Consider the following 26,826-nt stretch of genomic DNA (forward strand, 5'->3'; position numbering starts at 1 on the left):
TGCAGAATCATAAAATTTTAGCTTTAGAAGTGACTTTTAAGAAGCTATGATATTCTTTCCATACAATGGAAAAGTTTTATGGAATAGAATAAATTATGAATAAGACTTGGCTTCTAGTAAGGACTTCAGCATTTATAACCCTGTGACCTTGTGACCTTGGTAAATCCTTTACGCTTACTGAGAGTTTCTGTCTGAAAGGTGTAACTTCTTGCCTACTTCATAGTGTAGTGATATAGACTAAAATAATTAATATGAACAGATTTTGAAAGCCACATAACTGTACATTAAATAAAGAGCAAAACCCACACATTCTTGAAGACTTATTGTACCTCAGAGCTGTATACTATCCCATAATTAATGAGACTGCATAAAAACACAGAATGTCTTCAAATGGGAATTATACCAATGGTTTAAAATGCAAATTTCACAAGCACAAATATTTTGAACAACATTTTTAGTATTTGTGTTTGGGGTTGGTGGTTTTGTTGTTGTTGTTTTTGTTGTTATTTTGAGATAGAGTCTCACTCTGTCACCAGGTTGGAGTACAGTGGTACCATCTTGGCTCACTGCAATCTTCACCTCCAGGGTTCAAGTGATTCTCCTGCCCCAGCCTCCTGAGTAGCTGGGACTACAGGTACATGCCACCATGCCCAGCTAATTTTTGTATTTTTAGTAGAGATGAGTTTCACCATGCTGGTCAGGATGGTCTTGATCTCTTGACCTCATGATCTGCCCACCTCGGCCTCCCAAAGTGCTGGGATTACAGGTGTGAGCCACTGCACCCAGTCATTTTGTTTTTTTTTTAAATTGCCTTGATTTTATAGATTTGTTTGGGCTTCCAAAGATATCTAGTCTGTATATGATAGTTTTTACTCTGTAATGATTCGCTCTCTGTTTTATAAAGAAAGATACTAATCAGTATTGGTTTACAGCTGACTTCAAACAACAGTCATGTAATTTTTGAGAGCACTGGACATAAATTTTATTTGCAAGCTCTTTCATTAAAATATCTGTCATGAATATATGACATTTTAGTAGTGAGGTAATTGCTCACATATCAAATATTTTAAAATAAGACAATAGCTAAAACTAAACAGCTTGAGACTATAATGTATGAATAATAGTCAAAAAACAAGAATTTTAAATATTTATTTGTCCTCCTCTTAGATTTTAAGCAAGGAATATCTTGTGGCAACTGATGTCTGCAGATATTCACTGTGGTTTCTGACTGTAATGATTTACCTCTTGGTGAATTCCCAACAACATAGGCAAGCATGAGGAAAGGTAGTCTAAAAATCTTTCAGGATTATCAATGCCTCCATTATTAAAAATGTTTCAAATTTGTAAGATTTTGCTTTATGTCAGTAGCCATGGGATATACTAAAAAATGAGTCTAGTCATTCTTTTAAGCAATAGATAAATATAGGGATTGTTGTTGAGAATGAGCTTCTTTCCCCACAGGAGCTCATCCTCAAATAAGCAAAACAAATAGGGAGTTTTCTCAATTTTACTGAACTCTGAAACCAGCTTACTCTTTCTATTTTAGCAATTACTAAAATCCTAACTTAGAATTTACCTTTTTGTCATCACTTTAAAGTTAAAACTTCTGTATGCAAGGGTAGGGTGTGGGGAATACAAAAGTTTTTTAAAAACGTAATTTATATCTTCTGACTTCCCAATTTTTCCAGAAAATCCATTATCAATGTTCCTATTCCTCCGCAGTGTTGACCAATTCATTAACAGATGTCATAATCCTCAGAAAGAAGCAATGCATAAAATCCAGCGAAATGACTGCCCCTGTTTCTACAGTGCTGTGCTGTAAAAACCTAGACATCAGACGCATGATGGGCTTGTCCTGAGATTGCCTTCCCCACCCACCCCAGGTGACTGGGTACTGTTAGGACAAAAAGCTAGACAAGGGCACTGCTGAATTCTTTGGCTCTTCCTATCTACTTAACCAGCTTTCACCCACTAAGAGATGCTGTTTGATGTAACATTGGATCAAAAGTGTTGAAACTTTGAAAAATAGAGACATCAGATAGGTAATTAAACAAGACAAAGCATGTAGATAACTAACATAATACCTTGCACATTAACCACTCACTAAATTTAACTATTTGCTTTTTTTAAATGGTGAGAGTAGTGTTTTCCTTTAACTATTCTTGCTGCTTTATCTCCAGTTAAAAGTTGTTTGGCATGTAGACCATGCAACATTTATCATATCTAAAATATACAATTTGTAGACGTTTCACCTGCTCCTTGTTCAATCTAGATCTCAGCACATGTTTCTAGCATATTTTGACTTATGGCCATTTGTCCTGCCACTAAAAATGACATCAACCACTAAATGCCTATATTCAAAGAAATGCTTACTGTTAGAAGTAAAATCTAAATAATATTCCTGAGTAGCAATTTTCCCTGGCATCTAATTCTTGGGATTGTGACATGTAATTTGAGATGGTAGAAGAGGATTTCTATTACCTTCACAAGATACTGGGCATTTAAAGAGAAAATAGTGCAAAGAAAATGAAATTTTGCATATAAAACTAGTACATTCCCTAGCAATTTTACATGCAAAAGAACTGAACATGAAAGTACTTTACATGTACTTGTGAATTATTTTATTGTAGAACTATTTGAAGATAATAATGTTGAAAATGAAAAATACATGTTTATGAGAACTGATCTGAAACCAAAGGTCACATCATTATTAGAAATATAAAAAGTGAACTCTGTACTTCTTGGTTCATTTTCTGTATGATTTAAAAAACACAGAGAGGAAAATCTTGGTCACAGGCAGCTGAATATTATTTTATTTTATTTTTAGGAAAAAATGTTTGTTTGCTTGTTTATTCATTTGTTTTAGACTTCTGCTAGCCACAATCTTGAGAAATGGTTGCTGCTGGCTTTCATTCTTTTCTTGATGATCTTATTTCTCAGGTAATTTTAGATCCTTAGAATTACTGTTGTTTTTCTAAGCCTGATTCATACTTTCCCCTTCATCCTCTCTCCCTCTATTTTAGATGTAATTCAGATGTCAATACTACCTCTTTGAAAGAGATGATTGATAAGTGTGTTCCTGTTAGATTCTTTGCAGGAACAAAATAAGAACTTACAATAAAATGAAAAATGAGTTAAAACTGTTGAAAGTGGAATTTTAAAAACCTTTTTGGCTTTGTGCAAAGAAGGCTATTCTTATTCATATTTTTATTCATGACAGAAAAAACATTGCTTTCAGAAGCAAAGTGGATTATAAAAACTGCAAAACAAGTTATGCATCCATAAAATGAAAAACATGAAGTTGTATACTTAAGGTGGAAAACCACTGGTAGGTAACAAGGGCTAAGATGAATAGCTGTGGATCTATTCCCTTTAACAGCTCAGAGTCTGGAACAGGTGTTGGCATATTTTTTCTGTAAAGGTCCACAAAGAAAATATTTTTGAACCTTGTGGGTCATATGATCTCTATTGTCTTTGAATATTTCTGCTTTTGTACTTTATAATGCAAAAGCTGCCACAGACAATAAACAAATGAATATGGCTGTATTCCAATAACGTTTCGCTATGGACACTGAAATTTGATTTTCATATCATTTTCACATATTAAATATATTCTTCGTTGGCATTTTCAATTATTTAAAAATATAAAATCCTTTCTTAGCTCAGTGGTTGTGCAACAACAGGTAACAGGTCATAGTTTACCAGCCCCCTAGTCTAGGGAGTTAGAAAGAAACTTTCATTTCATAATAAAATGTTAGGGCTAAAATTACCACTAGAATGGTAATACTTTGTTAAGAGTGGAAAATAACATTTTTCTTCTTATGATATTTCAAAATATGTTGCAAGAGCTTTTGGTTCTGTCATTTGTAGACATTTTACTTGATAGTATTTATTTCTTAGACACACAAAGAGGTCAATAACAGGAGAGTCAGCGAAGATGGTAGATGATTTCAGCTTTGCAGCTGAGGAGGGGTTAGATGGGCTTTGCCTTCCATTAGCACTAGAGAGGAACAGCTTCTTAGTATTTCAGATGCAGAAAAGCTGGCATTGGCGAATACTGAAGCCAAACTACTGACAGGATTTTTTAATTCCAACCCTAAGATTTCAGAGCTAAGGACAAGATCTTAAAGGATCTGACTCCAGGATAAATATTTCAAGTGTGTTATGCAATGATATTCTAGTGAAATCTGATAGGTAATTAGGGCTAAATTAAACAATGAGTGATAGTCAAGAATTAGGGAGAAAGGACACCATTTTTGCCCTAGACTTCGTTGAAAAGCTTGCAATTAAATTCTTAACATTTATTTCTGAAACTAGTTATTAAATATAGGTGTATCATGAAGTATTTGACCTAAAGAGGGAAAATCTATTTAATCCTCTCTTCTTCTGTCTTTTCTGCTTCCATACTCCCCCACCTTGTCTCTTCCTCTTCTTCCCTCTCTCTTTTTCCTCACTTTTCTTTTCCTACTCCTCTCTCCTTTTCTCCTCTCTTTCTTCTTTTCCCCCATTCCACCAAATGTGAGCCACTGAAATCTGGTAGTTTATAAAGTGGTTCCTAAACCCAGACAATCCACAGAATCACCTAGAGGCATCTTTTTTAAATTTCTTAGTCCCAAACCAACTGAATCAGAATCTAGAGGAATGGCGTGAGATCATTTTTTGATCTAGATTTTTTTTAACAAGCTCTCCAGAAGATTTTTGATGAACACTCAGATTTAGGAAGCACGGCACTAGATCAGTGGTTCTCAAACTTGAGTGGACATCAGAATGATCTGAAGAGCTTATCAGAGCACAGAGTGCTGAGCCCTACTTGAGTGGTTCTAATCTGTAGATGTTGTGTGGGGTCTAAGAATATGCATTTCTAAACAAAATTTCCAGAGGCTACTGGTTCTGCTTGTCTAAAGACTACACACTTGCTGAAAACAACTGCTTTCGGTCTTATAATTAAGGCTCCTACTCTCTCTTTGGCCTCACATCCTTAGTTCACTCAAGTTTTGAATTACTTATTAAAAGTGACATTTGCAATCCTAAACATATAAGACATTATACAGCATTAAGCCCACCAAATAGTCCCTAAAGACAAACTCAAGAAGCTGGACTATTGTTGTTTAAACATCTAATTAACAAGAAGATACATTTAGCAAAGCACCATGACACCATGTAAATGACACTCATGACCAGTCTGATCTAGAGCTCTCTGAACTGGGATGTGTTCATCAGTATTTGCTCCTGTTGGCAGGATTTGGATTCTGTCCCTAGTGAAGAGGCTGTTGAGGTTTTTCTGAATCAAAGGGTAGTGACAAATTAGACTTAATTTTATTTCTGTACAAATACAAGACCAAAATAACACAAATGTTTCTAGAAATTCAAAAGTATGTCTTAATACGGATCATTATTTTTATAACTTTTAATGATTCTTTGGGAACAGTAAGATCTCTCACCCTATTCTCCCCCTACTTGAATTAATGTTGAAAACAGTCTCCAGAATTTGCAATGTGATGGCTTCTTGTTTGAACCTCCTATTGTTTCTGTGTCAAACATGGGAGATTTATTGCCAGCAGGAGCTGGAAGAGTGACATCCGAGTTACCTACTCTTTATCTCATGTAGCGCCCATAACAACTCCAGTGGGAAAATGGTAAGGAAACTAAGGCTGAGAGAGATTAACTCTCCAAAGACACATAACCAGGAACTTCTGGATCAGGAATCATACACAGTTCTATTAGGCTGTGTCATGCCTCTTTGACACATAAACTCAAAGCTCTTCAACAACCACAGAATCTGTTGAAAATAATAACAATCCAAAAGAGACCTACAAAGTGACACAGAAGCCTCTTGATTTCTTCTTAGAACTTGTCTTTTGTTTGAATTAGATTGATTTTTTAGAACCCATACACATATATCAACATATTTATTTTTATGAATATTTTATAAATAGATTTTTATTTTCAGTTGTTTGGATGTATAAAACTTCATTGCACAGGCAATCAAGAAAATCACCAAGCTCTGTAGAAATGTCTGATTCTTTTCCCTACTGAGCTATATTTACCATGGGGAGACATTTCTGTGTATGTCATGATCCTCTGCCAAAATGTCAACCTATCCTCTGCATCCAAAAGTTCATAAAAGTAGGAAAAGCTCCAAAAAACAAAGAATAGGAACAGCTTGGGGGTGGAACAGAGGGAGTTAAAGAGCATGCACTCTGCAGGACTAACCAGGTACATAGGCAGTAGGCTTAATGGACTCAAAGAGTCTCCCAGAGAAAGAGCCAGTTAGATTCTTTATACACCCCAGCTAATCCGTGAAAAGCAGCAGCAGTGCAAGGATGTTTTCATCTTATGCCCTCTGCATATGGCTATCTGAGTGACTGGTAATATTAAAATAGCTTATTTCATATTGGCAGCTTCCAGAATTCGTAAGCAAGTTACATTTGCTAGATACCTGACTCTGGGTACCAACAGGTTTGTCTGGGTTAGAATAAGAATTCAATAATTGTCTATAAATATTTCTTTAAAGAGATCTTTTTATTGTTTTGCATTTCCAGAGGCTTGTACTTTTAAAGAAAAAAGTTTTTACTGAGTGCTTATTATGTTCCAAAATCATCTGTGACTTGTACTTGGGAGAGAAAGAATCTTGATGTCTGGATCCCACCTTAAGTGTTCTAGTTTAATTGATAGAAAGTGGGCCCAGTTGCAAGTATTTTTAGAGTCCCCAGGCAATTCATGGAGCCATTACTCAAGCTTCAACATTTCTTGATGCCTGTGTCCCACCCCCAGTGGTTATAATTTATTAGTCTAGGGTATGATCTAGATGTTTGGATTCTTAAAGATTCCCCACCCCCCGCCCTCCCCAGTCTTGCAAAGGACTTGGGTCTCTGCAGCTCTCAAATTTCAATGTGTGTCAAAAATCACCTAAAGAGTTGTTAAATGAGTTTCCTAAATACCATTCCCAGTGATTTTGATTTACTAGGTCAAAATGGGCTCAAACTTGGATTTTTTAATAAACCAACAGGTAATTGTAATGCTGCTGGTACAGAGATCACAAGAAAATGGAATTTTCTCCCCAGGAACGTTTGCCAGAGTCTAAACACGTTTTTGGTTGTCCCAACTCAGAGAATTGGCAGGTACTGCTGGCATCTAGTGGGTAGAGGTTAGATGTGCTGCTAAACATCCTACAATGTGCAGGACACCCTCGCCCTCTGCTACCCAGCAGCAGTTATCAGGTCCAAAATGTTGGTAGTGTTAAGGTTGAAAGTGCTGTTTTAGTTTAGACTCTAGAAAGATGCTTAGGTCATTATATACCAAGGAATTTGAATAAAATTCAAAGAAAAAATCCTGAACTCTTCAATTAGTGCCATCTTTAAAACTAAGATACAGAACCACTGCATGGCTTAGTTATACATACAGATTGGTAAAACATCATGGTTTCTGTTGTTTACAGAAGACTGATAGTTTTTTGTATATGTAGAAAACATTTATTTGGCATAATTTTTGCTACAGCATGAAGCGATATTATAGCATTTAGGTAGCTTCCAGTGGGTTCCAAATTCTCTGTGAGTTGCCTTAAAACCCTTTGAATAAAAATCTAAACTTATTAAGAAAACCATTAGAGCATAATTTTTGTTTAAAAGTAGTCAATGGATGGGCGTGTGGCTCATGCCTGTAATCCCAGTACTTTGGGAGGCGGAGGTGGGTGGATCACAAGGTCAGGAGTTGGAAATCAGCCTGGCTAACATGGTGAAACCCGCCTCTAATAAAAAAATTCAAAAATCAACCAGGAGTGGTGTTTGGCACCTGTAATCTCAGCTACTCAGGAGGCTGAGGCAAGAGAATCACTTGAACCAGGGAGGCAGAGGTTGCAGTGAGCCAAAATCGAGCCATTGCACTCCAGCCTGGGTGACAGAGTGAGACTCTGTCTCAAAGAATAAAAGAAAAAAAAATGAAACCATTAGAGTATAATTTTGTTCAAAAGTAGTCAATGGGCTGGTTGTGGTGGCTCACACCTGTAATTCCAGCACTTTGGGAAGCCAAGGTGAGCAGATCAGGAGGCTGAGGTGGGCAGATTACGACATCAGGAGTTGGAGACCAGCCTGGCCAATATGGTGAAACCCCGTCTCTACTAAAAATACAAAATATTAGCTGGGCATGGTGGCACATGGCTATAATCCTAGCTACTCAGGAGGCTGAAGCAGGATAATCACTTGAATTTAGGAGGCCAAGGTTGTGGTGAGTGGAGATTGAACTATTGCCCTAGCCTGGGTGACAGAGCAAGACTCCATTTCAAAAAAATATATATATAGTCAACATAGGCTCTCATGAAAAAGCTACTGTACACAGTGTATTTTAAATGAGATCTACATCTGCATTACTTTTAAACATGTCTGTTTCACAAAGTAAGATCCCTAAGAATTTACCCAACAGTTTTAAGTTGTATGCTTAAGAGATTTGCTAGTCAATAAGAATATGGGAATTTTAAGAAAGCAAGACCTGTCTTCAGTAAGTTTAAAGCTAAGGTATGTGTGTATGTCTCCGTAAGGTGAGGCAGTAAGTATGAGTGCTTTGAGGATGGAAAATATGTTCTGGAAATGTAGATACTTTTGAGAGCATCACTGGCAGAGAGCCTATTTTATGAGAAAAGTGAAATTAGGACTGAACCCCGATCAGCATGAAAGAAATATAGAAATCAGATGACAAGCTTGGAGGTAATAGGTTGAGATAGGAACCTCGGTGTCCCCAACAGGGAGAACGTGATCCTGAGTGAGCATCTGCCCGGCCCGGGGGCTTATGCACTGGGCCAGGAGCCAGTCCTAGGACATGTCCCCTGCCGTGGAAGGAGGCAAGTGGGAGAGTGACTCTGTGCAGAATTGGGGGAAGACAGAGAAATTCTGACACTCTGTTGCCAAATTTGCCATCTCAATCAAGACTCAGAGATGGGTGACTGAGGGGAGACAACAAAAGTAAGTCTGGATCCGACATTTCTATTGAGGAAATCCAAGAAACTACAAAACACGAGTTCAGTGATAGGGCTAAAATTTCAGAAGTTAAAATTAGGCAGAATGTTTGTAGCCCTCTCCCACCATTCACTTAATGCATATCCTGTCTGACAAGTGTGCCATTTAAGATTGTGTTCCAGTAAGTATCACCATGATACATCTATTTTAGTGATAGCAAACACCAGCAAAGTCTGCTATTTCTCCATGGATTTTCTTCTTTTCCATCTCTCTATTGAGCTCTTTTTCAAATTTTGGCTATCTTTTAGATATAGCATTGGTGAATAAATATTAGTTCTTATAACCTCTGGTTCCAACAAAAATAAAATACAAAGATACAATCAGCTGAAATCTGTTGGCATGATTGTCTATTCGTTTAGAGTGAATGAGCAGAGAGAGTGTTCTCATGCTGCTGAACTTAGAAGCGTGATGATTGTCAGCATTTAAATAGCAGTGGGGCCTTTTTTCTTCATTATGATACAGTTTTTTAAAATATCTATTGACTACTTCAAGGTGCTCATATGAATGCATTCCTCCATTCCTACAATAATGTGAGTCAGGTTAGAAGAAAATTCTTTGTTGTTATCAAATTATTCCTTATCGATAGAATTTGCAGTGAAAGGTTCCTGCTTGATATTTATTGTTGCCCTTTGGATTTAAGATAATGCCACAAATAAGGTTTTCACTGTGCAGATGGAGGAAATGCAAAGATTTTCTTCTGGGAAAGATACTGATTTTTTTGTGACTTTCTAAGTGGATGACACAATTACTAAACCTATTTGTTTCCCACAAGAGGAAAAAAGAGCCTATAATTATTTGATGAATGTCAGGAGGTGTGTTTAGCCCCTTATTTAAGCCATAAAGGGGTCTCCTGAAACAATGGCTTGCAAAGTTCCTTTATTAAAGTGGATCATCCTTCAACCTCTGCTTGTGTGCCAGGTTGATCAGTAGCAAACTGTCATGGTCCACAAATCAGTGGCTGAATGTTTAATGTGTAGGATAGGCATAAAACCAAAATCATGGGTAGCATACCTCAGAAAAGAGTTAAACTTGATTTTCAGTGGCATCTTTTTTAGTATGTGTATAATCCCAGTTGATAAGTTTCTTCTAAAACCTCCTGCAGATATTCACATAATGTAAGCAAGGTTGTAAAAGAATCAGAATGTAAATGCTGAGACATGTAAATTTAAGATCAGATTACAGCTTTTAGATGTCTTCCATGTGAACCTAGAAATTCAGAGTAAACAAAAAGCATAAGATACAAAGTTTTAAATATGTGTAACAATAAGCAAAACCATTTTTTAAGGATAGCTATTTTTAAAACTATACATGAAGACTTAAAATAGATAATGATAGCTGGGCACAGTGGCTCATGCCTGTAATCCTAGCACTTTGAGAGGCCAAGGTGGGTGGATCACTTGAGGTCAGGAGTTTGAGACCAGCCTGGCTAACATGGTGAAACCTCATCTCTACTAAAAATACAAAAATTAGCTGGGCGTAGTGGCACTCACCTGTAATCCTAGCTACTTGGGAGGCTGAGGCAGGAGAATCATTTGAACCTGGGAGGCTGAGGTTGCAGTGAGTTGAGATCATGCCACTACACTCCAGCCTGGGCGACAGAGTAAGACTTTGTCTCAAAAAAAAAAAAAAAAAAAAAAGATAACTACTTAAATGCATATATTTAAAGTATTTTTTCCGGCCATACTGACAAAATATCCCAGAAACTCAGAGTTTAAAGCCATTGAGATTTCTACTAGTAACTCAAATTTTTGCCAAGCCATTGGGAATCAGTAGAAGTCTCAGGAAACACATGCATTTTAGAAATATCTTAAGTTTTGTTTGTGTTCATTCATTTAGGAAATAGGACTTTTAGTGTAACAAAAATATTCACTGGTTTCTTATAATATGATTATGGTTGGAAGGTTTTGGCCTGGAAATAGTGAGTTGACAAAAGCCTGTTCTATTACCCTTTAGGTAACTGTGCCCTGCCTCTTCTGGTCATGCTGTATATGTCGTTGGGCATGATTTTCTTGTAGATATAAAGTAAACTTTTCTTCCTTTTCTTTGTACGTTCTATTTAGGAATGCAAAATAAACTGCTTCATAATTAATTGACAACATTGTCCAAGTAAGAGTTATGCATATGAAGGATTTAGGAGTTATTTCTCCTACTTCATATTACCCAGGCAAAACATTTTGTGGGTTTTGGTAACTATAATGAAACTACAGCAAGGCTATTGTAGTGTATTTCTTTGTTCAAGTGACTATCCCATTTCGAATTTTATATATATATACATATATTTTTTTTTCTTTTTATTGCACTTTAGGTTCTGGGGAACATGTGCAGAACATGCAGGATTGTTACATAGGTACATACCTGGCAATGTGGTTTGCTGCCTCCATCCCTGTCACCTATATCTGGCATTGCTCCACATGTTATCCCTCCCAAACTCCCTACCCCCAGCTGTCCTTCCCCTAGTCCCCCCCAACAGACCCCAGTGTGTTTTGTTGTTGTTCAACAACTGCCTATGAGTGAGAGCATGCAGTGTTTTATTTGCCGTTCTTGTGTCAGTTTGCTGAGAATAACAGTTTCCAGATTCATCCATATCCCTACAAGGAAATGATCTCATCGTTTTTTGTGGCTGCATAATATTCCATGGTGTATATGTGCCACATATTCCTTGTCCAGTCTATCATCGATGGGCATTTGGGTTGGTGCCAGGTTTTTGCTATTATAAACAGCGCCACGATGAACATACATGTTCATGTGTCTTTAAAATAGAACTATTTATGATCCTTTAGATATATACTCAGCAATGGAATTGCTGGGTCAAATGGAATTTCTATTTCTAGGTCCTTGAGGAATTGCCACACTTTCTTCCACAATGGTTGAACTAATTTATATTCCCACCAACAGTGTAAAAGTGTTCCTATTTCTCCACATCCTCTCCAGCATCTGTTGTCTTTGGATTTTTTGGTGATCGCCATTCTACCTGGCGTGAGGTGGTATCTCAATGTGGTTTTGATTTGCATCTCTCTAATGACCAGTGATGATGAGCATTTTTTCATATGTATGTTGACCTCGTATATGTTTTCTTTTGAAAAGTATCTGTTCATATCCTTCACCCACTTTTGAATGAGTTTGTTTTTTTCCTGTAAATCTGTTTCAGTTCTTTATAGATTCTGGATATTACTCCTTTGTCAGATGGGTAGATTGCAAAAATTTTTTCCCATCCTGTTGGCTCTACTGATTGTTTCTTTTGCTGTACAGAAGCTCTGAAGTTTAATTAGATCCCATTTGTCTATTTTGGCTTTTGTTGCCAGTGCTTTTAATGTTTTGTTCATGAAGCCCTTGCCTATGCCTATGCCTATGTCCTGAATGGTTTTGCCTAGGTTTTCTTCTAGGATTTTTATGGTGTTAGGTCTTATGTTTAAGGCTTTAATCCATCTGGAGTTAATATTAGTGTAAGGTGTCAGGAAGGGGTTCAGTTTCTGCTTTCTGCACTTGGCTAGCCAGTTTTCCCAACACCATTTATTAAACAGGGAACCCTTTCCCCATTGCTTGTTTTGTCAGGCTTGTCAAAGATCAGATGGTTGTAGATGTGTGGCATTGCCTCCAAGGTCTCTGTTCTGTTCCATTGGTCTACATTTCTGTTTTGATAACAGTACCATGCTGTTTGATTACTGTAGCCTTGTAGTATAGTTTGAAGTCAGGTAGCATGATGCCTCCAGCTTTGTTCTTTTTGCTTAGGATTGTCTTGGCTATGTAGGCTCACTTTTGGTTCCCTATGAAGTTTACGGTGTTTTTTTCCAGTTATGTGAAGAGGATGATAGGTATATTGATGAGGATAGCATTGAATCTATAAATTACTTTGGTCAGTATGACCATTTTCACAATATTGATTCTTCCTAACTATGAGCATGGAATGTTTTTCCATCTGTTTGTGTCCTCTCTTATTTCCTTGTGAAGTGGTTTGTAGTTCTCCTTGAAGAGGTCCTTTACATTCTTTGTTAGTTGTATTCCTACATATTTTTTTCTCTTTGTAGCATTTGTGAATGAGAGTTCATTCTTGATTTGGCTCTATTTAAGTCTGTTGGTGTATAGGAATGCTTGTGATTTCTGCACATTTATTTTGTATCCTGAGACGTTGCTGAAGTTGCTTGTCAGTTTCAGGAGATTTTGGGCTGAGATAATGGGGTCTTCTAATAATACAATCATGTCATCTGGAAATAGAGAGAATTTGACTTCCTCCTTTCCTAATTGAATGCACTTTATTTCTCTTTCTTGCCTGATTGAGAGAGGGCATCCTTGTCTAGTACCAGATTTCAAAGGGAATGCTTCCAGTTTTTGCCCATTCAGTATGATATTGGCTGTGGTTTTGTCATAAATAGCTTTTATTATTTTGAGATATGTTCCATTGATACCTACTTTATTGAGAGTTGTTAGCATAAAGGCTGTTGAATTTTGTCAAAGGCCCTCTCTGAGTCTATTGAGATAATCATGTGGTTTTTGTCTTTGGTTATGTTCATGTGGTGAATTACATTTATAGATCGCATACGTTGAACCAGCCTTGCATCCCCAGGATGAAGCCTAATGATTGTGATGGATAAGCTTTTTGACGTGCTGTTGCAAATGGTTTGTCAGCATTTTATTGAAGATTTTCGCATCTATGTTCATCATGGATATTGGCATGAAATTTTCTTTTCTTGCTGAGTCTCTGCCAGGTTTTGGTATCAGGATGATGTTGGTCTCATAAAATGATTTGGGAAGGATTCCCTCTTTTTGGGTTTTTTGGAATAGTTTCAAAAGGAGTGGTACCAGCTCCTCTCTGTATGACTGGTAGAATTCAGCTGTGAACCCATCTGGATCCGGGCTTTTTTTTCGCTTGGTAGGCTATTAATTGCTACTTCAACTTCAGCCCTTGTTATTGGTCTATTCAGGGTTTCAGTTTCTTCCTGGTTTAGACTTGAGAGGGTGCAAGTTCCAGGAATGTATCCATTTCTTCCAGGTTTACTGATTTATGTGCATAGAGTTGTTTGTAGTAATCTCTGATGATAGTTTATATTTCTGTGGAATCAGTGGTGATATCCCCTTTATCATTTTTTATTGCATCTATTTGATTCTTCTCTCTTTTTTATTAATCTGGCTTGATCTTTTCAAAAAGCCAGCTCCTGGATTTATTAATTATTTGAAGGGTTTTTTTGTGTTTCTATCTCCTTCAGTTCTACTCTGATCTGAGTTATTTCTTGTCTTCTGATAGCTTTTGAGATTTTTTATCTTGCTCCTTTAGCTCTTTTAATTTTGGTGATAGGGTGTCAATTTTAGATCTTTCCTTGCTTCTCATGTGGGTATTTATTGCTCTAAATTTCCCTCTAGTCACTGCTTTACATCTGTCCCAGAGATTCTGATACATTATGTCTTCATTCTCATTTGTTTCTAAGAACATCTTTATTTCTGCTTTCATTTCATTGTTTATCCAGTCAACATTCAGGAGCTAGTTTTTCAGTTTCCATAAAGTTGTGCAGTTTTGAGTTAGTGTCTGAATCCTGAGTTCTAATTTGATTACACTGTGGTTTGGGGGACTGTTTGTTTTGATTTCCATTGTTTTGCATTTGCTGAGGAGTGATTTATTTGCAATTATGTGGTCAATTTTAGAGTCGGCGTGATGTGGTGCTGAGAAGAATGCATATTCTGTGGCTGTTGGGTGGAGAATTCTGTAAATGTCTATTAGATTTCTTGGTCCAGCTCTGAGTTCAAGTCCTGGATATCCTTGTTAGTTTTCTGTCTCATTGATCTGTCTAGTGTTGACAGTGGAGTGTTAAAGTCTCCCACTATTGTTGTATGGGAGTCTAAGTCTCTTTATAGGTCATTAAGAACTTGCTTTATGTATCTGGGTGCTCCTGTATTGGGTGCACATATATTTAAGATCATTCACTCTCCTTGTTGCATTCATTTTTTTTACCATTATGTAATTCTTTGTCTCTTTTGATCTTCATTGTTTTAAAGTCTGTTTTATGAGACTAGGATTGCAACTCCTGCTTTTTTTTTTTTTGCTCTCCATATGCTTGGTAAATATTTCTCCATCCCTTTATTTTGAGCCTATGTGTATCCTTGCATGTGTGATGAGTTTCCTGGATACAACACACAGATGGGTTTTGACTTTTTATCTAATTTGTCTGTGTCTTTTGATTGGGGCATTTAGCCCATTTACATTTAATGTTAATATTGTTATGTGTGAATTTGATCCTTCCATTTTGATGCTAGCTGGTTGTTTTGCCTGGTAGTTGCAGTTTCTTCATTGCATTGCTGCTCTTTATCATTTGGTACATTTTTGGAGTGGCTGGTACTGGTTATTCCTTTCTATGTTTAGTGCTTCTTTCAGGAGCTCTTGTAAGGCAAGGCAGGTGGCAATGAAATCTCTGAGCAATTGCTTGTTTATAAAGAATTTTATTTCTCCTTCACTTATGAAAGTTACTTTGGCTGGATATGAAATTCTAGGTTGAAAATTCTTTTCTTTAAAGATGTTGAATATTGGTCCCCACTCTCTTCTGGCTTGTAGGGTTTCTGCTGAGAGATCTGCTGTGAGTCTGATGGGCTTCCCTTTGTGGGTAACCTGACCTTTCTCTCTGGCTGCCCTTAGCATTTTCCCCTTCATTTCAACACTGGTGAATCTGAGAATTATGTGCCTTCGGGTCGCTTGAGGAATAACTTTGTGATATTCTCTGTATTTCCTGGACTTGAATGTTGGCCTGCCTTGCTAGGTTGGGGACGTTCTCCTGGATAATATCCTGAAGAGTATTTTCCAGCTTGCATTCATTCTCTCCATCACATTTAGGTACACCTCTCAAACATAGATTAGGTCTTTTCACATAATCCCATGTTTCTTGGAGGCTTTGTTTATTTCTTTTCTTGTAATCTGGCCTTCTCATTTTATTTCATTGAGTTGATCTTCAATCTCTGATATTCTTCTGCTTTGTTAATTCATCTATTGAAACTTGTGTATACTTCATGAAGTTCTCATGTTGTGTTTTTCAGCTCTTTCAATTCATTTATATTCTTCTCTAAGCTGTTTATTCTCATTAGCATTTCATCAATAAATAAGTATAAAGCATTTCAAGTTTCTTAGTTTCTTTGCATTGGGTTAAAATTTGTTCTTTTCGCTCAGAGAAATTTGTTATTACCCACTTTCTGAAACCTGTTTCTGTCAATTCATCAAACTCATTCTCCATCAAGCTTTGTTCCCTTGCTGCTGAAGAGTTGTGATCCCTTGTAGGAGGAGAGGCATTCTGGTTTTGGGTGTGTTCTCCTTTTTGTGCTGGTTTCTTCCCATATTTGTGGCTTTATCTACCTGTGGTCTTTGTAGTTGGTGACTTTCAGATGGGGTCTCTGAGTGGACATCCTTTTTGTTGATGATAAAGTTATTTTTTCTGTTTTTCAGTTTTCCTTCTAGTAGTCAGGCCCCTCTGCTCTAGGACTGCTTGAGGTCCACTTCAGATCCCGCTTGCCTGGGAACCACCTGCAGTGGCTACAGAACAGTCAGGGTTGCTGCAAGTTTCTTCTTCTGTTATCTTTGTCCCAGAAGGACACCTGCCAGATGTCAGCCTCAGCTCTCCTTTATGAGGTGTCTCTTTGGATATATGGTGATTGGGGAGCTGCTTGAGGAGACAGTCTGTCCAGGTGCTAAGCTGTGAGCTCCATTTTTCCATTCAGAGCTGCTGGGCAGGTACGTTTAAGTCTTGCAGCAGAACTCATAACAGCCTTTATTTTTTCCCAGGTGCTCTGTCCTAGGAAGGTGGGGTTTTATAAGTTCCTGACATTCTGCTGCCTTTTTCAGAGATGCCCTGCCCAGCGAGGAGATAACCTAGTTACAATCTGCCAGCAGAGGAGTTGCTGAGCTGCCATGGGCTCTGCCTAGCTGCTATATGAACTTCATTGTGGTTTTGTTTATAGAGGTATAGTTAGAACCACCTCTGTAATGGCGGTCTGCCTCTGTAATGGCGGTCTGCCTCAGTAATGGTGGACTGCCTCTGTAATGCCAGACTGCCTTGCTAATAGGTGGATTGCCTCAGTAACAGTGGACTGCCTCAGTAATGGTAGACTGCCTCAGTAGTGGTAGATGGCCTTAATAATGGAAGATTCCCTGCCTCCACAGAGCTAGACCATCTCAGGTCCAGCTGTGCTTGCTGTGAAACTCTCTATCCAGAACGTTTCAAATTGCTGGTCATTGGAGGGGTGGGACCTGCTGTACCAGATCACCTGGCTTCCTGTTTCAGCCCCCTCTTTTTCAGTTGAATGGGCAACTCTGTCTCTCAGGTGTTCCAGACACCAGTTGAAATGGCTGCCCAGATTTGTGTGAGTTTTTGTGCAAAAACCCTCTGCACCAGCTGAAACAGTTGCGCTGGAGACTTGTGGTGCTTTTCCACCCAGGAATCTCCTGGTCTGTGGGCAGTAAAAGACTCATTGTGGAAATGTGGTGATCATTCACCCTCTGTGTTCTCACTGGGAACTGCACTCCAGATTGGTTCCTATTTGGCCATCTTGGATCTGAGACCCATTTTGAATGTTTAAAATCAGGACACTATCTTCCCTGGAATGGTCACAGTACAAATACTGTTGCCTTAAATTGTTTTCATTTGACCTTCACCCAAAAACATTATGTAAGACTAGGATATTGGGAAAGTCAGGGTATGTTATATACTTTATCAGTTATCCAAACTTCAGTGAGTTCTCTTAAGTGTTTGCCATTGGAGTAGGAAATAGTGAAGTTTTACTTTAAACTTGAAAAGTTTTTAAAAAATCATGATTATAAGGGAACATACATAATACATCATGAGGTAAGTCACTAGGAGCAGAAAGCTCATTAAATCTCTAGTTGAAAATGTATCTGTTAGAAAGAAACAGACATTCTGATTTTCAGTTTTTCCTTCAGGCACATCGTTAGTTACAGCTTCTTCCATAAAGTTACTGGTCATATTAATTGTATTTTGAAAAAGTACAAGTTTACATAAAGCCACTATTTCTTTATAATATATAAATAACTTTTCCTGACAAGTTTTAAAATGTAAGACATATGACAGAACAGTTTTCTTCAATTATATGATTTTATTTTCCACAGTGGTACAATTGTATAGTTGTCATTTTACACATCAGTTCTGTTAACACTTGCCACTATTCTTTTTTTCTAAAGTTTTGGGGTTTGCCTTTCCAGCTTTTTCCTCAGTCCTCAGATAGAACTTTATTACATTTTATTTTTATATTATTATATATTATTATTAAAATGTTATAGAAATTATTAAATGTTACATTATTAAAGAAGATAAGAATTCAGCCAGCAGAACATTCTTTAACTGTATCAATCCAATGAATTAAATTTAATAAATTCATTCTTTATATTAAATTGCAAAAAAATGCTAAAACAAAAATTACAAATTATTTTATTGTTTATTAGATTTGATTATTGAAATTAGCTGTACACTGTTTACCAACATATGTGAAAAAAATAAAGACATTTAAAGGTAGTGAATGAAAAGATGGGAAATTATGCTTTAGGAAAATACCAACCAAAACAAAGTTAGTATAGGCAAAATGCTACCAAAAGAAATAGACTTCAGGGCAAAAGTAGCACCAAAATAACTGGCTCCCAGGTATATAAAATTTTTAATTCACCAAAAAGAGATAATCTGATATCATATATACCCAATGACATAGCTTAAAATATTATGCCCTTTTACATAAGGAACTTGAGAATGTATATCCTTGATATCCTCAAAGGATATCAAGGGACAACTATACATAGAAGGAGAACTCATATTCAGTAGCAAAATGCTAAAAGCATTTTCTTTAACATAAGGAACAGCGCAAGCATACTTACTATCATCACTAGCATTTAACATTATACTGGAAATCTTAAATAATTTAGTAAGGAGAAAATGGTATAAGAATAGAAAAAGAAGAAAAAAATCTGTCATCCACAGATGAAATGACCATCGGTATAAACAGTACAAAAGGTTATGCAAATATACGAATTATGAGAATTTGTCAAGGTGGTAAGATATATGATAATACTACATTTCTGTATACCAGCAACAAACAGAAGATTCAAAAAAACATGTAAAAGGTACTACTATTTACAAAAACCAAAAATAGATGGTACTTAGGGATACACATATCAAAAGATATGGAAGCCCTCTATAAAGAGCATAATAAAGTCTGGGAGCAGTGACTCATGCCTATAATCCTAGCACTTTGAAAGGCGGAGGTGGGCAGATCACTTGAATTCAGGAGTTGAAAATCAGCCTGGCCAACATGGTGAAAACCCATCTCTATATAAATACAAAAATTAGCCAAGTGTGGTGGTGTGCACCTGTACTCCCAGCTACTTGGGAGACTAAGGCAGGAAAATCACCTGAACCTAGAAGGTGGAGGTTGTAGTAAGCTGAGATCATGCCACTGCCCTCCAGCGTGGGCAACAGATCAAGATCCTGTCTCTAAATAAATAAATAGGATCCAGGGACATTAAAGAATACCTAAATAGATTGACATATATGTTATGTTCACATATTGGAAAGGTTAATATTATGAAGATGTGTTTCCTCAAATCTACATCTTCATTGGAGTTACACATTTAAACAAATAAAAATCCTAGATTCAAAAACCTACTGGAAGAGCAAAGAGCCAAGGTAATCTTAAAGATGAAGAACCAAGTAGAATTTTATTAACCTAAAAAATGTAACAATAAAACTGTATAATTACAGAGATAAATAGAGCAATGAAATGAAGTAGAAAACCAGGAAAAGTACCTATCTACATATAAGACTTGAAATATGGCACAACAGAATTCAGAATTAGTAGGAAAGAATTGATTATTCCATAAATTATTCTAGTATAATTGTTCATCTACAAGGAAAAAACTGGAAAATTGACCTTTAGTTCATACCTTACATAAAAATTAATTTCTGATATATTGTCTTAAATGTGAAAGGCAAAACATTTTAAATTTTAGAAGAAAATTTAGTGAAAGATTTCTGTCTCCTTAGGGATCTCATAACTAAATAATGTAAACTGTAATAAAATATTAATCTTATAATTAAGATCTATTCATTAAAAGACCACATAAAGAGTGTTAAATCACAAACTTGGAAAATATTTTTGTGATTGCTGTAACATAAAACATAAAAACTAGTTTCAAAATATATAAAAGTGTTGTGTATCAGTAGGACAATACAAATAATCAAATTTTTTGTATTGAATAGTCATGTCTCATGAGTAGCATGGAGAGCTAGTAAATAGTTGATGATTCCCCACATTAGTATGAGTGAACATATAAATTTCAATGATATACTAATTCACAGCCACCAGCCTGGAAAAAAAAAAATTAACGTCTGACAAAGCCAAGTAATGGGAAACACATGGAGCAATAGAATTTCTCAGAGTAACTAAGAATTTAAATTGACACAAACATCTTGAGGGACAATTTATCTACCAGTGAAACTGGACATGCTTATATCCCTTGTCCAAGCAATTCTACTTCAGGGAATATATCCTAGAGAGATCTTTGCACATTTGCATCAGGAAACATGTATGAGAATGTTCATAGTAACATTGTTTATAATAGCAACAAACACTAGAAAACAGCCCAATTGTCTATGAAAGTAGAATAGGTTTTAAAAATTGTAATATAATTCTACAATTAAAGATGATACAGTAGTGAAGATGAATGAACTACAGCTATATGCATCAGCATGAATAAATCTCAGGAAAAATAATTTTGAACTCAAAAAGAAAACTAAGAAAAGATACGGGCTAAACAATATGTTGTTCAGAGACACATGCATGTGATTAAAATATAAAGAAAAGGAATGGAGAGATTATCACAAAATTCAGGATGACGGCTGCCTCTGGAAAGGAAAGAGAAATATGTCATCATGAAGGTGTTCACAGGAATCTTCAAAAATACTGTTACTTCTCTATTTCTTAAGTAGCTGAAAAGCACAAGATGTTCCTGTCATGTTGTTTTGTGCCTTTATTTAAATTGTAGGGGACGTGAAACTTTTCCTCTACCCTCTTCTGGTTTCCAGGTATCCCTGAGAATTAAATTAACATAGATAAATTAACAACAAAGAAGCTTATACATTTTTATTATGCACCTGGGAACCCAGAAGAAAAATAAAGATCCAAAGAAGTGGCAAAAAACCTAAGTGCTTATGTACTGGGTAGAACAAAGAAAAGTAATTGTGGAGAAGTAACTGTTATTGAAATGCCAGAGGTTCAGTTTAGGCCCTTTTGCTCACCACACAGAAACCTATTACTGAGACGATGAGTACTGCTAGAGAAAAAGCCTTTATTTGGGTGCTTCAGCCAAGGAGATACAAGATCAGCCTCCAATTCAACTCCTCAAAATTGGGGATTTATATAGCAGGGAAGAAGTGTAACTATTTTATGTGGGAAAATAGGAATTAGGGTGAGGTGAAGAAGAGAAGTTGTTCAGCAGGAAGCAGGTGGTCAGTTAGGCAATAATGAGCAAAAAAAAAAAAGCAGGGATTACAATTTTAGTCTCCAATAAAATCGACTTTAAGCCAACAAATATCAAAAGAGACAAAGAAGGGCACTACATAATGCTGACAGGATCAATACAACAAGAAGACCTAACTATCCCAATACAGGAGTGCCTAGATACATAAAGCAAGTTCTTAGTGACCTACAAAGAGACTTAGACTCCCACACAATAATAGTGGGACACTTTAACACTCCACTGTCAAAATTAGACGGGTCAACGAGACAGAAAATCAACAAGGGTATCCAGGACTTGAATGCAGAACTGGAACAAGCAGACCTAATAGACATTTACAGAACTCTTTTTTTTTCATCCTCAGGCTTTTATCCATTCTAATCTCCCACACCAAGCATGCTGCCTGGAGCACAGTTAGTACTCAGATATATAAAGTATAATTTAGAAATTCCTCATGTCAGTATGCAGGAAAAATACTCTGTTAAACAACTTGCTGGGTGGAGTAAGGACACTTGTATTCCCAGATAAAACACACTGATGGAGGCCTCTGGAACGTAAAGCCTTATGCCATTGTGCCACTTTATACTTTGCCCTTGCACCATTTCTGCTACTATGAGTTATTTGTACAGTTAGAAATCAGCTGTGTTTGGCCAGGCACGGTGGCTCACACTTATAATCCCAGCACTTTGGGAGGCCAAAGCAGGTGAATCACAAGGTCAGGAGTTCGAGACCAGCCTGGCCAACATGGTGAAATGCTGTTTCTACTAAAAATTTTAAAAAATGAGCCAGGTGTGGTGGTGCATACTTGTAATCCCAGCTATTTGGGAGGCTGAAGGAGAATTGTTTGAACCTAGCAGGCAGAGGTTGCAGTGAGCTAAGATTGCACCATTGCACTCCAGCTTGGGAAACAACAGCAAAACTCTGTCTCAAAAAAAGAGAAGTCAACTGTGTTTCATCCCACATCTGAAAATTACACTAGCTTATATAATTAAAGAATACAAGTAAATTGTGCAAAACAGTGAAATAGGAATATAAAAACAATAGTTGTTTCTGTAACTAAGTCCTTTCTGCCACCAGGAGTCCTGGTTGTGTCCTAATTCAGTACTTTTTTTTTTTTTTTTGTCCACAAAAACAATTTTATTAACCCAAGAAGTGAAGACCAGTCCCTTTGCTTGTCCCAGCCCACCCCAAGGCCCCTCAAAAGGATAGGTCTGGGTAAGGGAGAAGCTTGGGATGGAAATGTCCCCTATCCCTCAACTTAGAAAACTGGAGGGAAGAAAACGTCTGTGCAAATAGGTCACCAGTGTGTGTGGTGGGGAGGATGGTTAGTAGACTAGGATAACAGGTGAAGAGGAGGGAGGAGAGGGTGGGGGATCTGTTGAAGGCCCAGGAAAAGCAAGGGGAGCTGGGGCTAGGGAACCAAGGGAAGTGGGAAGAGAGGGGCTGGACCCCAAAAGTGGGGTCCTTTCTGAGGCAGGGTGGTCCCTTGGCTCCCCTTCTTCCTCACCCTCCTCTTGCCCCTGAGTTTCTTCCTCTTGCTCTTCATCCCCAGGACCTGGATGAACAGGCTGCTTGCAGATGGGGCAGGTCTTCCGGGTCTGAGTGAGCCACGGGTCCACGCAGCGGCTGTGGTAGGCATGAGCACAAGGGAGTATCCCCATCCTCATATTCGTCCAGGCATATGGCACAGACATCATACTGGTCTCCCTTCTGATAGTCATGTGTAGGAATCTGTTTCAGTTGCTCTTTGGTAAGCCGATTCCACTGGAGCAGTTTCCGGTGCTGGATACAACGAATTATCATTACTGCTCCCATGGCCCAAAACCAGCAGTCTCACAATCCCTGTGAAAGGGATGAGATAATAGCCCAAGGGGAAGGTATTGTCTGGAACCAGAAGCATTTGGTTCTGGTTCCAGGAGCATGCTCCTCCCAGCACTTTGGGAGGTTGAGGCAGGTGTATTGCTTGAGCCCAGGAGTTTGAGACCAGCCTGGGAAACGTGGCGAAATCCCATCTCTACTAAAAATACAAAAAATTAGCCAGGCATGGTGGCATGTGCCTGTAGTCTCAGCTACTTGAGAGCCTAAGGTGGGTGGATGGCTGGAGCCCATGAGGCAGAGGCTGCAGTGAGCCAAGATTATACCACTGCAATCCAGCCTGGGCAACAGAGCAAGACTATGTCTTGAGAGAAAAGTTATTTTAACAAGGTCTGTTTTTACAGAATTCTCTTGGCTTCACTCTGGTGATAAGAATGTTTCCTCCTGAAATAGAGAGGGCATATTTGAGATGGGAGTTTTATTTCTTGCTTTCAGGAAGAAAAGAAAAGGTCGGAGAGCCCCTCTTGTAGCTGCTGTCTTTCAAGTGCCTTTAGCTCTCAATCCCTATGCCAAAGTAGCATATTTTGAGTTAGTATAGTCTGTCATCCTTCAACACAATAAAATGTTTTATAAAATTAAATTTAAAACAGCAATTTACCTTTATCTTAGTTACTCAGTTTGGCTTTTATAAAATAATTAATGGATTAGTATAATATTTTTCCTGTGGTCCAATAATTTGTGCTGCTTCCTTGTGTTGCAAAATTATATATATTTTTACTTACTCCCTAAAAGTCTAAATTGTATGCTTTTTATCAAACTATTTAAAATTTTTATTTCTAAAAAATATGTTCATATGAATGAATTTCAAGATAATGCACATGAAAGTGTTTAAAGATACATTTACCTATACAAATGCAGGGTAATATATACATAGGATATGTTTTAAAGGGTAGGTAGAATCACTGTTTTTGACTAAGTAGAATGTGGCTAAAGATCAGATTAAATGGTTATTCTCTGAAATCTTGGTTAAGCCTATTTTTTTGTTGTTCTTTATTTTTGTTTTCATTTTGATACTACCAAAGCAAAATGGTTGAGAGGTACAGAGATAGGAATAGAACACCAAGTATCTGCAGAATAAACTAGGGACTCATGTTATGCAATAAAAATGTAGAAAGAAAAAACAAAGAGTTTTCATCAAATAAAGTAATTAAAGCACATCTCACTAAACTAAAAAGTCATGAGTTTGCCCAGCTTGATATCTTTCACCTCCCCAGCAAAAATAAGATTTATTGGCTGGGTGCACTGCCCCACGCATATAATCCCAGCACTTTTTGGGGCTGAGGTGGGATGATCACTTGAGTTCAGGAGTTGGAGATCAGACTTGGGCAACATAGTCTCTGCAAAAAAAAAAGGACAAAAATTAGCCAGATCTGGTGGTGCATGCCTCTAGTCCCAGCTACTCAGGAGGCTGAGGCAAGAGGGTTGCTTGAGCCCAGGAGGTTGAGGCTGCAGTTAGCCGTGTTGGCACTGTTATCAAAACATTAAGGGTTTGGTCTAAGTCCTGCTGCTTGCTGCACAGAAAGCCAATTACTGAGACAATTAGTATTGCCAAGGAAGAAAGCTTTAATCAGGTGCTGCAGCCAAGGGGGTGGAAATATGTCTCATATCCATCTCCCTGACCAACTAAAATCAGGGGTTTATACAGCAGGGAAGAAACGTAACTATGTGTGAAAAAACCGAGAACTTGGGAGGGGTAAGGAAGCAATAATGATGAATAAGAGGCCTGGTATCTCATTGTCTGGATGCCATTACCCAGTGAGTTTCAGTTCTTTGATACTTTTTGAGAATCCTTAGGGTCCTTACCTGAGGAAAAAACTCAGATAAAACATATGCAAGTTTCAAGCTTTAAGACCAGAAGAGTCCATTTCTATGTTTATCCAAAGAAACACTGTCTATGGGACTATTGGTTTGGTTTCAGTTCCACTGCACTCCAGCCAGGCAAACAGAATGAGACTGTCTACCAGAAAAAAAAAAAGGAAAAGAAAAAAAAAACCCAACAACTTATCAGGCTGAGTGGCAGGAATCCAAGTTATCTGAGTTACCAGCAGCATATCCGTACAGGTTAGCAGCAACTTCAGTCCCTGCCTTCTCAGAAAAAAGAAATCAACTGAGGATCATAAAGCAGAAAAAGAAATTGAAGGCAAGGCTCAGAGCAGGAGTGGAAGTTTATTTTAAAAGTCTTTAGAAAAGGAAAGAAAAGACAGTGCCCTTGGAAGAGAGAAGTGGGCACCGCAGTCCAAGAGGAAAAAGAGAACATTTAAACTTGATCTCAGGCCGGGCAAGGTGGCTCACACTCATAATCCCAGCACTCTGAGAGGCCAAGACGGGCAGATCACATGAGGTCATGAGTTTGAGACCAGCCTGCCCAACATGGTGAACTTCCATCTCTACTAAAAATACAAAAAAATTAGCTGGTTGTGGTGGCTGGCACCTGTAATTCTGCTACTCAGGAGGCTGAGGCAGAATTGCTTGAACCTGGGAGGCAGAGGTTGCAGTGAGCTGAGATCCAGCCACTGCACTCCAGCCTGGGCGACAGAGTGAGATTCCATCTCAAAGCAAAACAAACACCTGGGACTTTAGAGCATCAGCTCTTTACCATGATTCTTCCTTTAGGTGGGTTTCTCACATACGCAGTGCCCTCCTTACACTTAGGAATTGAGCATGCATGGTGTGTTTAGGAAATTGTACACATGCCCATCTGAAGTTTTCTTCCCTTTTCCAGTGGAAAGTACCCCTGAAATGCATTACTTTGCCATTTTGTCTCTTAATGTACATGCCCAAGAAGTTTCTGCTTCTTAGGGTCTGCATTCAGTTAATATTTTGATGTTAACGTGTGAATCATCAGAAAATGGCCTCTCCCTGGTGCCAACTGCCAGTTTATCTCTTTTAGAGAGGCAAAGTGATAATTGCTGAACCATCACCCAATGTTTTGTTTCTACTGGATGGGAGAGAGTCCTCTCCTGCCCTGCTCATGCCTAACTAACTACCTATAACAGGTTTATGAGTTTAGGCCTCTATCAGAGCACCCTAATATTAAAACTGGTGTTTCCCAATCTTTATTTTGTTTTATATAGGTTTTTGTTTTTTGTCCTAGAACAATGCCTTGCACGCAGTAGTCAGTCAATAAATATTTGTTGAATGAATAAATAACATGTTTAGGGTGGGTCCAGTGCCTCACAACTGTAATCCTAGCACTTTGGGAGGCCAAGGCATGTGGATAACCTGAGGTCAGCAGTTCAAGACCAGCCTGGCCAACATGGCGAAACCCCATCTCTACCCAAAATACAAAAATTAGCTGGGTGAGTTGGCATGTGCCTGTAGTCCCAGGTACTCGGGAGGCTGAGGCAGGAGAATCACTTGAACCCAGGAGACGGCAGTTGCAGTGAGCCAAGGTCATGTCATTGCACTCCAGTCTGGGCGAAAGAGCAAGACTCCACCTCAAGAAAAACAAAAACA

The 26,826-nt window shown here is 37.8% G+C and overlaps 1 pseudogene; it reads right to left on the bottom strand.

Moving 5' to 3' along the window:
• Positions 1-22,820: 22,820 nt before the first annotated feature.
• On the bottom strand, positions 22,821-23,375 carry LOC100389451 (E3 ubiquitin-protein ligase RNF167 pseudogene; annotated as a pseudogene).
• Positions 23,376-26,826: the final 3,451 nt, after the last annotated feature.

The sequence above is a fragment of the Callithrix jacchus genome, chromosome 11 (assembly GCF_049354715.1).
Source record: "Callithrix jacchus isolate 240 chromosome 11, calJac240_pri, whole genome shotgun sequence".
NCBI lineage: Eukaryota > Metazoa > Chordata > Mammalia > Primates > Cebidae > Callithrix > Callithrix jacchus.